The 13,238-nt window shown below is 41.2% G+C and overlaps 1 non-coding gene across 1 annotated transcript; it reads right to left on the bottom strand.

Moving 5' to 3' along the window:
- Window positions 1–4,712: 4,712 nt before the first annotated feature.
- LOC148543175 (U6 spliceosomal RNA) lies at window positions 4,713–4,817 on the bottom strand. Its single transcript, XR_015872986.1, has one exon. It is a non-coding gene; the product is annotated as a U6 spliceosomal RNA (small nuclear RNA).
- Between the last annotated feature and the right edge of the window lie 8,421 nt (window positions 4,818–13,238).

Here is a 13,238-nt window from a genome sequence, read left to right as displayed (position 1 = left end):
AAAATTGACAGCATACTTTATATATATATATATATATATATATATATATATATATACAGATATCGCCTGCTACTCTTACCATTATAGATGTATGTAGTATGTATTAATTTACTTATTATTATCTACTGTTATCTTCTATGAATTTTGCCCAACTGTTCATTTAGTGGCCTTGTCTAAAGCTAGTTTCACACTTGTACATTCATACTTCATGCAATCCTTGTTACACTTACAATCAGGGCCGCCATCAGGGAGAGACTCCGGGTCTGGAGTCTCGTGCCCAAGCAGAGAGGGGGCCCGCACAGGGATGGACCTACAAGTGATGCAGCAGGTGCCCCTTGGGAGTAATGGCCGCAGGTATCCCTGCACATAACAAATCCTTATCACTGAGGAGCCGCAGCGCAGCATCAGGCAGCTGTCAGTGAAAGTGATGATCATAGCTTCCTTTACTCCTGGTGGCTGGCCCCTTTCCCAGACTAGCCACCTGACAATGAGCTCAGAGCAGCTCAGCATATGCCTGACTGGGCATTGTGACTAGCACACACCAGTCTGCCCACTCTGACTACAGTACTCTTGAACAGTCTGACTCATCCCCCTTGCAACAGGTAGAAGTGAGGGCCTCTAAGCACACTGACAGAGGTAAGTTAACTGGGGGGTAGGCGGAGGGCACCACTGAGAGATAGCAGGGGGGCACTGATGCAGAGAGGAATGTTTGGGGGGGCAGCAAACAGGATTTAGGGCAGGCAGATAGAAGAGAAGTCTAGACACAGGCCAAGGTCAGAATTGAAGAAATAAGAGTAGTACAAATGGTTCAGGTCAATAACAGGAAACTGCAGACAAACTGTAGGAGGTTCAGTCACAATCTCAAGGACAGGCAAAATCACCAGCATTGGTTGGGCTGTGGCCATGACTGTGTTCAGGAAGGAGGAGAGACCAGGGACTCTGAGAAAGATCAAGTATACCTGAAACAAGTCTAAACAAACTCTATACACTGCAATATTATCTGCCCTTGGTTATAACACTTAGATTCAGATTTGTATGCAGTACACACAGCAGATGCATCTTTGAATGCAACAGGAGGCGTCTTGTGTAAATATACACCTCCTGCAAGCTTCTGTGATCCACTGCTGCATCTGAGGATGCAGCATCAGATTATCTGAGAAATCATCAGCAATCTAAGTAACCCACAGGGTACCCAGGATGGCCGGTGTTTTCAATATGCTGGGGCCAGTAAGATGCAGCCACTGGCCTTAGCACACCTTGAAAATGGGCCAACAACCCCATTTTCAAGAACTCTGTCTATCCCTTCCCCACCTCCAAACAGCCCCAGCATGTCAATCATGCTACAACTTAAAGGGGACTGCGACTGCCATCGCAGCCAGTGATCAGCACATGCACGGTACAGATCGTTAAACATCAGCGTTGTGTGTAAACCATCAGGTCCCCAGTACCAAGCTGAAACTGTTTCTACAAGCACAAAAAACTGTTAGTTGGGAGTTTGATGATTTGCGTTTCCATGGCCAAACAGCAGAACACATTCCTTAGGCCATCATGCACAATGCCAAACATCGGCTGAGTCATCTAAAGCACGCCATCAATGAATTCTGGAGCAATGGAAATGTGATGTCTGTACTGATAAATCACACTTCACCATCTAGCAGTCTGACATATGAATGTGAGTTTGGTGAATGCCAAGAGAAGCTTCCAGGCTGAATTACAAGACCACGAAGATGAGAGTGTGGTGCCTTGTTAAGACACTAATAGGTGACCCTAGTACTTCCTTATAATCTACACAACCTGCAGAGCAACAAACTGTCAAATAAGCCTCATAATGGTGTAGAAATGCTTCTTGAAATTAATAGAAACACTAATAAAATGTAAGCCATACTCCCCCCAAACTTTCCCCACACTTTATCAACAAATTACTCTCATATTTTCAAAATTCTTGCATTTTTGAGAAAGTATGTCTTTAACAGGATGTATGTGTGCTTTATTTCTAAGATCTTTGTATACAATGCTGGAGCAAACCTTCAGAAAAGATTTAAGACACATTAATGAATGAACTCTGAACACATTGTAACAGCACTCCAAACACTAAATTTCCACACTTTAAGTAGCATTTATCTTGCTTTTTTTGCAATGCCCTAGAGTACCAGCCATCAACAAGAGAACAATACAACCACGAAATTAGGCACCAAAACTCCTTTATCTAACTAAATGGCTTAAAAAAGTGTATTCTTTAACTACAGTTTGACATTATGTTAACTTGCCCGACTATATGACAATAATGTATTTTCTTCCAAAATATATTTATTAAGGCTTTGCATAGTACAATAAAGTATATATATATATATATATATATATATATATATATATATATATATATAAAACAGACAAAGTTGTATAAGCAAGAAAAAATAGTGACAGGTGAAAAACATATAGGGATAAATGGAGGGGAATAGTCCCTATAGTAAAGCCAAACATTTTTTTCCTATTTTTATTTTTGTAAAACCAATATAGATTAATATATTTGTAAACAGGGAAAGTTACATGACTATCTTAAATGGGATATACAGAATAAATTCAATTTATCAAAGAAGAAATTGAACATCGCATCTCTAATATATCAACCCCCAAAAAAATAAAATGACTGGCAAGTTGTCTTAATTAGTGTAACACAAATAATAAAAAGAAAAAGACACAAAACATTGGCCCTGATTCAGAGCCAGACGCTCTGACAGAGCGCTCGCTCTGAATCAGGGCCATCCCTCTGAATTTAAGAGTGGCCTCCTGGCCGCTCGCATAGCTGTGGGTGACCACCCACAGCTATAGCGAGCGGCCAAAATGATGGTCGTGATGGTCAAGACCATCGCGACCTTCGGGCTTGTGACGAGACCCTTGTGGTAGGGTCTCGTTGCCGCAAGCTCTGGAGTGCTTTTGGCTCTATCAGAGCCAAAAGCACTCCCACTGACATCACTAGTGATGTCAGTGGGGCCGGCCCCAGACGGTAGGCGTTCCCATGGGAACACCTCCGTCTGGGCAGCCAACCCCCGGCACGCCCACCAAAGGGGGTGTGCTGTCAATCACCATCGACAGAACGCCCCCTTTGGTGCGAGACCCATAAAGATGGCTTGGCCATCGTTAATCGGGTCTCGCGCATGCGCACGACAGAGCTGCCTCCGTCATGCGCATGCGCACTTGGCCAACATCGACCCGCTTGCAAGCGCTCAGCGCTCGTGAGCGGGTGTGAATTAGGCCCATAGTTACAAATAACCAGCACAACAGGTGCTTACCCGAAACCCACGAGTCGCCGATCCATCAATGGGACAAATCAAAGATAAAAGAAAAAATAGGTAGGGAATAGGATAGTCAAAAGATATGTGTAGAGAAAAAGACAATACAAGAAAAAAAGGTTGTATAAAGAAGGGCTAAAGAGTAATGGGGTTTTGATCAGCCAATAGCTTATAACAGAACCAGGAGGTATGCCGGAAGCAACTCCATATAGCTAGTTTAGTAGACAATGGGAGCATCTGAATATATTTGCCTCAATATTTAAATAATTTAGATGTTAGTGTCTCCTTATTCAGATTTGTCTCCAGCCAGTCCATGGTAAATAAAAAGAGGAGTCTAGAAGTAACCATGGCTAAAGTGGGTGCAGAATCATGGATCCATTGTGGAAGGATAGCTTTTCTGCCAACTGCCGCTAGAAGTAGTAATTATTTTTTATCAACCCTGGGGATATCAGGTTGGTCAGCTAATTAGCCAAATATTGCCCAAGGCACTGTGCAACGGAATGGTATACCCAAAGTGGCAATACCATAATCAGTCAACTCTTTCCAGAATTGTTGGATGTATTGACAGTCCCAAAAGCAATGCTTAAGAGCTTCCTTCAGAGCTAAGCACTTGGGGCAATTGGTATCTTCAGATAGACCAATCAGATGTCGTCTTTAGGGGATATATATGCTCTATGTAGTATTTTATATGTAATTTCCTGATAGGATCTGACTTTAATGAGCTTGAGGTTCAAATAAAAAGTATTGAGAATATCAGTGGGAGTGAGGGATGGTTATTGAGTAGCCCATTTGCTAATCCGTGGCAGCTCACTTTCTGGATCAAGTTCGATTTTCATTCGAACATATATAGTGGAGATAGAGCATGAGCCAAATTGGACAAGAGCATCAAAAGAATTTACAAAGTCTTCTGGATTTAACCGTGGAAGAATGGATTTCAAGTAATGTACAGCTTGAAAGGAAACCTATGTTGAGGCCTAAGATTGTACTCTCCCATAGCTTCAGGAAAAGTAAGTGGGGGATCCCAGTAATTGTCTAAGAGTAGAAATACCTAAAGAGGGCCAAGTTGCAAAAGCTAAGGATGCAGAGTCATCTTGAAATTCCGTATTTCCTACCAAAGGAAGAAACAAGCAATGTGTGTAATTAAGATTATGGGGCATATTAAATTGGGTGCGAGAATAGCAAAAAACCCACACCTTTGAGGTTTTGAGTGTAGAAAGGTGTGCATGTAAGATGTAGTTATGCAAAAAAGGGGAATATAGCTGTGATTCCAGTGCAACATCTGTATAAACATTACAGCCTTGAATCCAGTCAATGGCAAAGTGGAGAAGACAGGCCAGATTGTATTGCTTGGTAACAGGCAAATGAATCCCTCCTCTCTGCAGCTGCTAAGTTAATTTAAGGAAGCTATTTCTAGGGGTTTTTTTAAATATGGAATGCTTCACGAATTTGCATGTCATCCTTGCATAGGGGCCACGCTAATCTTAGTTTTGTCTATAAAATGATTAAAAAAATACAAAGAAGATATTTATAATATTTTCTTTAAATTTTTTTTTTATTTTTATAGTAAAAACTGTGGAGTAGACCTATGTATGACAGGAAAGGCTCTGCCTCGCCTGAACACACATCACTGGTCTCAGATCTGTTGGCATAAACATAGATAACTTATTAATTCATAGTTGTAGATGATTCCTTTTTGTCCTGTAGAACAAGGTGTTTGGCTGTGTTACATTGGAGATATAGGGCCTGATTCTGTCTAGAACACAGATGCAGTCACGGCTGTTTCATTTACCAAAATCGTGTCTGTATCTTATGTTAATTTTGCAGCCAAAGTTCACAAAACTGAGATGCCCACTTGCAGTGTGGTGAGGCAGAGCATTTCCGTCTCTGTGTTTCACACCATCGGTTGTGCCATTGGTCATGTCAGTGAAACTTGCACCAGCCCTATTGCAGATACAGTTTCTCCATCTGAGCATGGCCTCTTGTGTGAGTGGTTCAGCATCTTAGGTCACAGCTTTGGCCGCATCAGCTTCTCCACCCCACTGTAACCTCCCAGGAATGCCCCCACTAAAATTCATAGACTTTGCACCAATTCTGTTCTGCACCTCTGAGCGCTGACAATTGGGACATATGCGCTGTGTGACTCAGACGCATTCGCAGAATTAACACACCGGCCAGCTGTGTGCTGCATCCATTGTTTGTGGCAAAATAATTGTAAAATTTAGGAGGAAGAGGTGTAAAATGTAATTATAGAGGGGTGGTGTGTAGGGTACTGTCCCATCTTGTCACATTTGCAGCTAAGGTGACTGAGAAGGTTTACTGAGAAAACTCCTAGTGGTAACAGAAACAGAGGTCTAGTGGGTGGCAGAGAGGGGCAGCTAGATAGAGGGTGGAGCTGCCGAGAGTGGGGGGTAAGCAGGGGGAAAAAATCTGAAGATGGATAAGTATTGGGTAGGGATATATGCTTGGAAGAATTAAAGAGAGAGTGAATTATTAAAAGTAAACCTGTTGCAGGACATGATGGGATGTGTAGTTCCACAGTAGCTGGAGTGTCATATGCAACGTTGCCTATATCCTGCATCAGTTAGTCCTGCTTGAAAACTACTACTAGGATTGTGCAAGTAACATTGTTAATGCATCTAATATTTTTATTTTATGCTTCATGTGTATTAAATGCAATATAGTTGAATTCACCACTATATAGTGAGGCACACATGTCCGCTAGATGTGTGATAGAACACACCTTTAGGACTATTGAAGAGCATGTTCATGTGATATCTGGTGGGGTTCTCCTCTGTGCCCCTGAAAATGTGGCAGATATTGTGGTTACTTGTTGTATGCAGCATAACATAGTGCTCCTATAAGATAGCCCTGACTTAGGGTGTATTGCACCACACAGTGAGGAGCCAGTGGTCCATCTCATGTGGGGAATACAGGAGAGGGAAGGCAGATCAAAGGTGGCTCATTCAAACCTATTTCATGTAAGTGTCTGATTCTGAGTTGCATGCAGTTCAGTATGTGAATATTTTAATAGTATGCTAATGTGACTATATGCATGGCTTCATGTGTATGTATTGAGCCACCCCATAATTTAAATTCACAGACCCAGCAATCATCACTAGTAACACTAGAAATGGCCATTTACTGGATGCAGAGATTCATTCAACTCAAAATTGCCAGGAGATATGCCAATATGCTGAAGTTTGCTACAGTGAATACATAGTTTGCTAAAATTTGCCATATGCAGCCGCATACAACTGCATGCTACTTAGACTTAAGCCCTAAATGTTTCGCTTAAAACAACATTGAGCAAGCTTGTTCCTTGTAATCAGTTTTAGTCAAATAATAACCTATACTCACCCATTGCTAAACTAATGTTACAGCAAGTAGAGCTATTACAATGAAAAGTGTGTACAGATATAGTGTAAAGCATGTTATTTAGTTTTTTATTTCAGCTGAAAAAGTAGGGATTTTAACCTTTACGTAGAGCAGAGAGGCTAGTGTGGAATCCATGGGGACGGTAACTTGCATACTAATCTTGGTCATTGCCGTGTAGGTAGTGTAATGAATGTCTAGTGCTAGACAATACAAAAAGAAGACACATACTGTGTTACATATCTAATTATCTATGCCAACTTTCACATTAATGAATAACACCTTATGTAAGACATTGCAGCTTTTATTTACACACCAGTAATCCACCTCTAGATTTATTTGCTGTTCATGGAAAAAAAGTAGCCGCTATTAAAAGCTGGACTGAGCATTGAGCAGAACACGCTCACCATTATCTTCTATCTAGCAAATGCTGCTATATCGTACATGTTACAAGCATAAGCCTTCCAACTTTCAAAGCTTTAAAAAGATTCCAAGGTTTAACAAGGAAAGGAAATCTTGATTTTAATGGCAATACATACACCCTTCATTGTTATAACATCATAATCTTGTGAGATCATTTTGTATTTTCAAAGGTTACACTAAACCAAAATGTAGACAATTTGCAAACAAAATAATCAGCCTTTTCCATTTGTTTATAGCAGGCCTATATATTGTCCTTATTATTTCCTATTTGTATTTGAGTTTCTAAGATAGAAAGTTAGGAAGAAACTTCTATAATGAGGTAGCTGGAAAGGAGCCGGACAGTTCTGCTGGAGAGTACAATACAGCTGTGAAAGATATTTCTGAGAAAAGACTCAATTCTATAGATAACGTTGAACCTTCTTTGTGCAATGTTGGGAAATATATGGCCTTTGCCTTACATATGACGCAGTTGTGCTTCAGAGCTTCCTAGTTCAAGGCAGTTTCAGATGAATAGGAAGCTTCAACCAATTAGCTTAGTTAAATGGAGCTGTTCTAGAAGAATGGGACAAGTGTGAAACATCCAACAAAAGATTCCAAAAATGATAGAAAGGAAATCTTTACAACTGATGTTACTGCTTTTGGTAACCTTTGCATTATGAACACAGTAAAATAAAATAATCATTTCTACATTTTATTTTAAACTGTTTCTGAGTTTTTCACTTCACTTAATTTGAGAGATAACCTTAGGTTTATGGTGAGCTAGAAAAGTTTCTTACCTGTCAATGGAGCTTACAGAAGCAGTCAGTGAGATCTCCAGTCCCATAGCCAAATATGATCTAACATGCATGGTCACCTACTGTAGTCACACTGTACAAAGTTTTATTATTGTTGTTTGTATCAAACAATATTTCCCAAAAAATCAGAAGAGCTCTCATGTCTTGGATAAATGTACAAGAGTTATTGTATAATGTCTATCAATGTTAAATGTGACGTTTGGGTATTTTCATTTATAAAAAAAACTGTTGTTTTGTAGGTATAATTTAGACCTAAACATAGAACAAATCGTGACTGAAATACAAACATACATCTTTAGTTTCTATGATTTAATTGAATTTTTAGATCTAAATAAATAAAAAGCACAGTTAAGTAAAGTAATTGCATTCAAATACTCACTTGTTAGATTATGGAAAAGTAATTTTACCTTAAAAACAACATTAGTACTTATGTTCATTCTGCTAAGAGCATGTCAATAATATTCCAAGATTATTTTATTTTTCTTTCTTGCTACACAAACAGAACTGATTTGTGTCAATTATGTTTTTTCCTCCTATTAGGATACAATTCAAACATCAAAGGAGGAAATTTGTGAGTCCAGTGGCCAAAACGTTACACATTTATTGTTCTACGAGTTATTGCATAGTAACTGTATCCATTAGTACATTTCGTCTTCCTGAGCATGCTAATTCTAACATAGTTTTGCTAAGAATAAGGTAAGAATAAAGAACAGATGCGTCCTCATACACAGTGGCTTCAGTCGTGCATAAGGTCCCTGCCTGACTCAGCCTGGTCAAAATGTGCTTCTTATTCACACAAATAAAACAACTGGAAGCGTCAAAACTACTTAACTAGATTGCACTGATTAATTTGATGTGCGACATTTGTCTATCAGCGTGCAACTGAGTCTGAATCTGTGTACGAAGTGCTACAATGCAGCGTCCGCGGCTTTTTTTTCACACTAAGGGGCATTTCAATTCCAGGTGAAAAGTCCCGTAATTTTTGCATGTCAGACTTTTCGCTGACATCACTGGTTTTGAATCCCCATATTCAATTAGAAATCTGCAAAAATGGGACCCGACAAAACTGTAACATGCGAAAAGTACTGTCAGATTTGGAGAAATCAGCCTGACCCCCCCCAAAAGATGCACTGACAATGGGGATCACTATGGATACCCCCGATTAGGACTGCTGAAGGTTTTTGGGGTGCTTAAATGATCTAAATAGCTGCTATTTAGCGTCTTAGCATTGATGATAACATTTAGCAGTGTTTTTTGGAGAAAATAAGTAGTCCCAGCAAATTTGGGGTACATGAAAATGGGTGCAAGCCTATTTTTAAGTTGCTTTAGTGAAGTTTTAAAAATCGTTAAAAATCCACCTGCCGCAAGCACCTGCAAACTTAAAAACACCGGGGGCATACTTGGGGACCCCCCTGGAGTCTATTTCGCTAGTTTTTAAGTTTGTCCCCCAACTTTGGACTTTTTTGCCCCAAAATGAAAGTTATTTTTTGGGGTGATTTTTTTCTTATTTTTTTATGCAGTTTACCTTTGGGGGACTGTCCCAAGGGTGCAGGGGGGTTCCCGCAGCTTTGCACCCCAAAACCCCAATTCTGCACTTTTTTTCAACACCTATTCATAGGCAAAACTTTTCCGCAGGTCCCACTGCATTGAGTTTCCGCACTGGCGAAAAGTCTCCGGAATTGAATACGGAGGAAGCTTATCGCATGGCAAAATGACGTCACTCGCGATACTTTTCCACAGAAAATGGCTTTTCGCACCTAATTAAATACGGGCATACGTTTCCGTTGTGTTTCACCTGTGACTTTTATTGAGACCATTTAAAACCCCAAATACCTTTAGCAGGGCTATTCGGGGGTACGGGCAGCATCTTAAGATCGACGGCAGCATCTTAATCTAGACGGCATGTTATTGCCAGGGTGAAGATGACCCAGGTCCAGGCATCCAGGACCACTCTGTACCCTTTGTACTCCCCCCTTGATGCAAATTGCGTAAAAAAACACATAAAAACCAACAAAGGACTCCCCAAAAAAGCACTTTGAAATGTGGCTGAAAAATTTCAAAGTGGGGGTACAACTTCAAAAACTAGCGAAATAGCCTTTGGGGGGGTCTGCAAGTATGGGGGAGGTTTTTTAGGAATTCAGGTGCTTGCTGAAGGTGCTAATTTTGGTGCACTTTAAAGCTTGATTTTAGTGAGTTTGAACCATGCTTGCACCCATTTTCATGTACCCCAAATTTGATGGCACTAATTATTTTTCCCAAAAAAAGTTGCAAAATGCTATTCTTCACCACTTGCTCAAAGATGCTAAATAGCACCTATTGAGGCCATTTAAAAACCCCAAATACCTTTAGCAGGGCAATTTGGGGGTACGGGCAGCATCTTAAGATAGACAGCAGCATCTCAATCTAGACGGCTTGTTATTGCGAGGGAGAAGATACCGCAGGTCCAGGCATCCAGGCTGCCGTCTAGCTTAAGACGCTGCTGGGGCAGCGCCTTAAGCTAGACGGCTTGTTATTGCCGGGGTTTAGATGCCCCCAGGTCCAGGCACCCAGGAATTGCGGGGAGCAGAGAGAGGGGGGGTTGATGAAGGGGTGCACTGCAGAGCATAGCGGTGTCCAGCAATTAGGGACAAGGGCTACAGGGTGGATATTGGAGCTTGCATTGCCAGGAGCACTTGCAGGGATGTAAGGGCTGGCTGGGACCTGTAGTGCCATGGTTGAAAGTAGTGGCTGGGGATGTGCTATTAGCAGGGCAGCATCTAGGATGTATACCTTTTTGTAATGAATAACTGTAATGTGTCGATCATTTATTTGTCGATCTATTTACTGTCAACCTTTTTAGTTTTGATCTATTAACTGTCGAACTATTTGGTGTCGAACCTGGACTCGTCAATATTTATATATCGATCTATTAACTATCAAACTATTTATATGTCGATCTAGGAAGTGTCAATCTATTGTTACTGTCAGATTTTACATTGTCTAACTATTAGTTGTCGATCTAAGTACTGTTGCCCTTATATACCTGTCTATCTTAGATATTCGTTATACTGTATTACATATCGATCTATTGTCACGTTCGACTATATTACAGTCTAAATAATGTTACTGTCGATCTTCGGTAAGTCGATCTACACTGCCTGTCTAACTAGCGTTGTCAACCTATTTATTTTCTATCTAGACACGGCCGATCTATTAATCCATGCCCATTGGGGGGGCCCTACATCATTTCAGGTACAAGACACATGCAGCTTACACATATCTCACTGATATGTGCAGGCTGCTTTCTCGGGAGAGTTAGGCAGAGGGGAAATCTTGCAATCTCGGGTGAGCAATCTCCTGAAAAACATGCTACTCAGAGGAGATATTTCGTTCTGCTTCACCATTGGCCAACTCGATTAGGAACAAATCAACTGTTGGTAAATTTGAGAGATAAAAAGTGAATACATCACCCGAGTTTTGGCAAGTTCCAGTGAGATTAATCTCATTGTAAATTGGATCAATCTCGATTCTTAGTAAATTTACCCCTAAGTATCTTACCCCTCTCCATTCCTACTTATAACCCTAACCCTCCCTTGGTGGTGCCTAGCCCTAAAACTCCTGGGATGGTGCCTAACCCTAAGCCCCCTGTGGGTGCCAAAATCCAACCCCCCTTTCCTGCACCCTAAACCTAACCCTCCCAAGGGGGTGCCTTAACCTAACCTCCCCCTGGTGGTGCCTAAAACTAACCCTCCCTCTCCCACTCAACCCTAACCCTCCTGGGGGAGTGCCTAACCCTAAACCCCCCAAGACGTGCCTAAACCCACCCCCCAATGCCATGGCTCATATTTACCTGCCTCCCATCTCTTATGATCAGGATGCTGGCTGTTGGGATTATGACATCAGTATCATGATACGTGCAGAGATAGCGGCATTGCCATTTTGCCCAGCAGCGGAATGCCGGCATTAGTATATCAACTGCCAGCATCTCGTCTTCTGGGTTATTAACTACATCCCAATGTCCAAAAGGGTCTGGGTCTGCAGTACATAAAGGGGGGCTGCAGTACATAAAGGGGTGCTGCTGTGTTGTCCTGTTCATCAAGTCACCAGTCCATGGGGTGCTTTGTTGTCCATAAAAGGGTGCTTTGTTGTCCATAAAGGGGTGCTGTGTTGTCAATCAAGGGGCTGTTTTTGTGTGTGTGTGTTAGCTACGCTATTATTATTCGATGACACTACCGCCCAGACTGCAGTTTATCATCCACATATTTTTGACTCTGCAAGTGGTCCATCCGCACTCTGCAGTGGTGCTTTGTTGTCAATAAAAGGGTGCTGTGTTGTTCATCAAGGTTCTGCAGCCTTGTCCAGGGGTCCAGTTAAAAAAATTATCATTCCACAAAAAAATTATATAATATATATTTTTTGCAGTTTTTTTGTGTGTGTTTGCTATGCTATAATTATTTGGTGACACTGCCAGCCAGACTGCAGTGTAAGTTTGTTGATATGGAGGATGATCAAATGAGAGGAGAGCAGGAACCACATACTAGTGCTGCAGCTGTTGCCAGCAGTCATGATGACAAAAAAAGGCCGTCAACGTCATCTACGAAGGCCGATGCCCAAGAGCTTAAGGCAGGGCATCTAAAATCAAAGAAGCAATATTTTACAGTGGTAAAGAAAAAAAAAGGAAAGTTAGCTGCAGAAAGACATAAAATTGGTAATATGCCTTTCACCACACAAAGTGGCAAAGAAAGATTAAGGCCTCTGCCTTTATTTATGACTGGTTTTTCTGCCTCTTATGATGATGTAAGCCCCTCTACCTCTAGGTGGTTCAAAAAGATGAAAATAGTTAAGACACAGGAACCAACTGTGTTGTCAGAAATGTCACAAATCTCTGAGGAGAGTCTAAATGTATTGGCAGGTGCCATGTGTGAGCCTGGCCTTTCCATAATTGCACTAGAATAGGAGCCTCCTTCGACAATTTGTGCATCCTCTGCAAAAGTGGGGATGAGCAGCACAAGTCAACAGGCTGACATAGAAATCCAGGATGCTTCTGTGGAAGTGCACCAGGATGGGGAGGATTTTTGTGTACCTGACGCGAATAAGGATGTTGTTGATGAGGATATTGTTGATGATGATGTTGTTGATGAGAATGTTGTTTGTGTAAATCAGGTACCAGTGGAAACAGTTGTTGCCCATGATAAGGGAAAGCCCATTGTCATGTCTGGGCATTAAACAAAAAAAATCCACTTCTTATGTGTGGAATCATTTCTACCCAAATCAGAATAACAATTGTTAAGCCATCCATACCCATTGTAAAGACAGAGTAAGTAGAGGTAGGGACTTTTACCATCTAGGAACCTCCTCCCTGTTTCTTCATCTATAGCGC

Source organism: Taudactylus pleione, unplaced genomic scaffold (genome assembly GCF_031769625.1).
Source record: "Taudactylus pleione unplaced genomic scaffold, aTauple2 ptg000006l, whole genome shotgun sequence".
Classification (NCBI taxonomy): Eukaryota; Metazoa; Chordata; class Amphibia; order Anura; family Myobatrachidae; genus Taudactylus; species Taudactylus pleione.
Note: the sequence above shows the minus strand (reverse complement) of the source record. Positions and strands in the feature narration are given on the sequence as shown.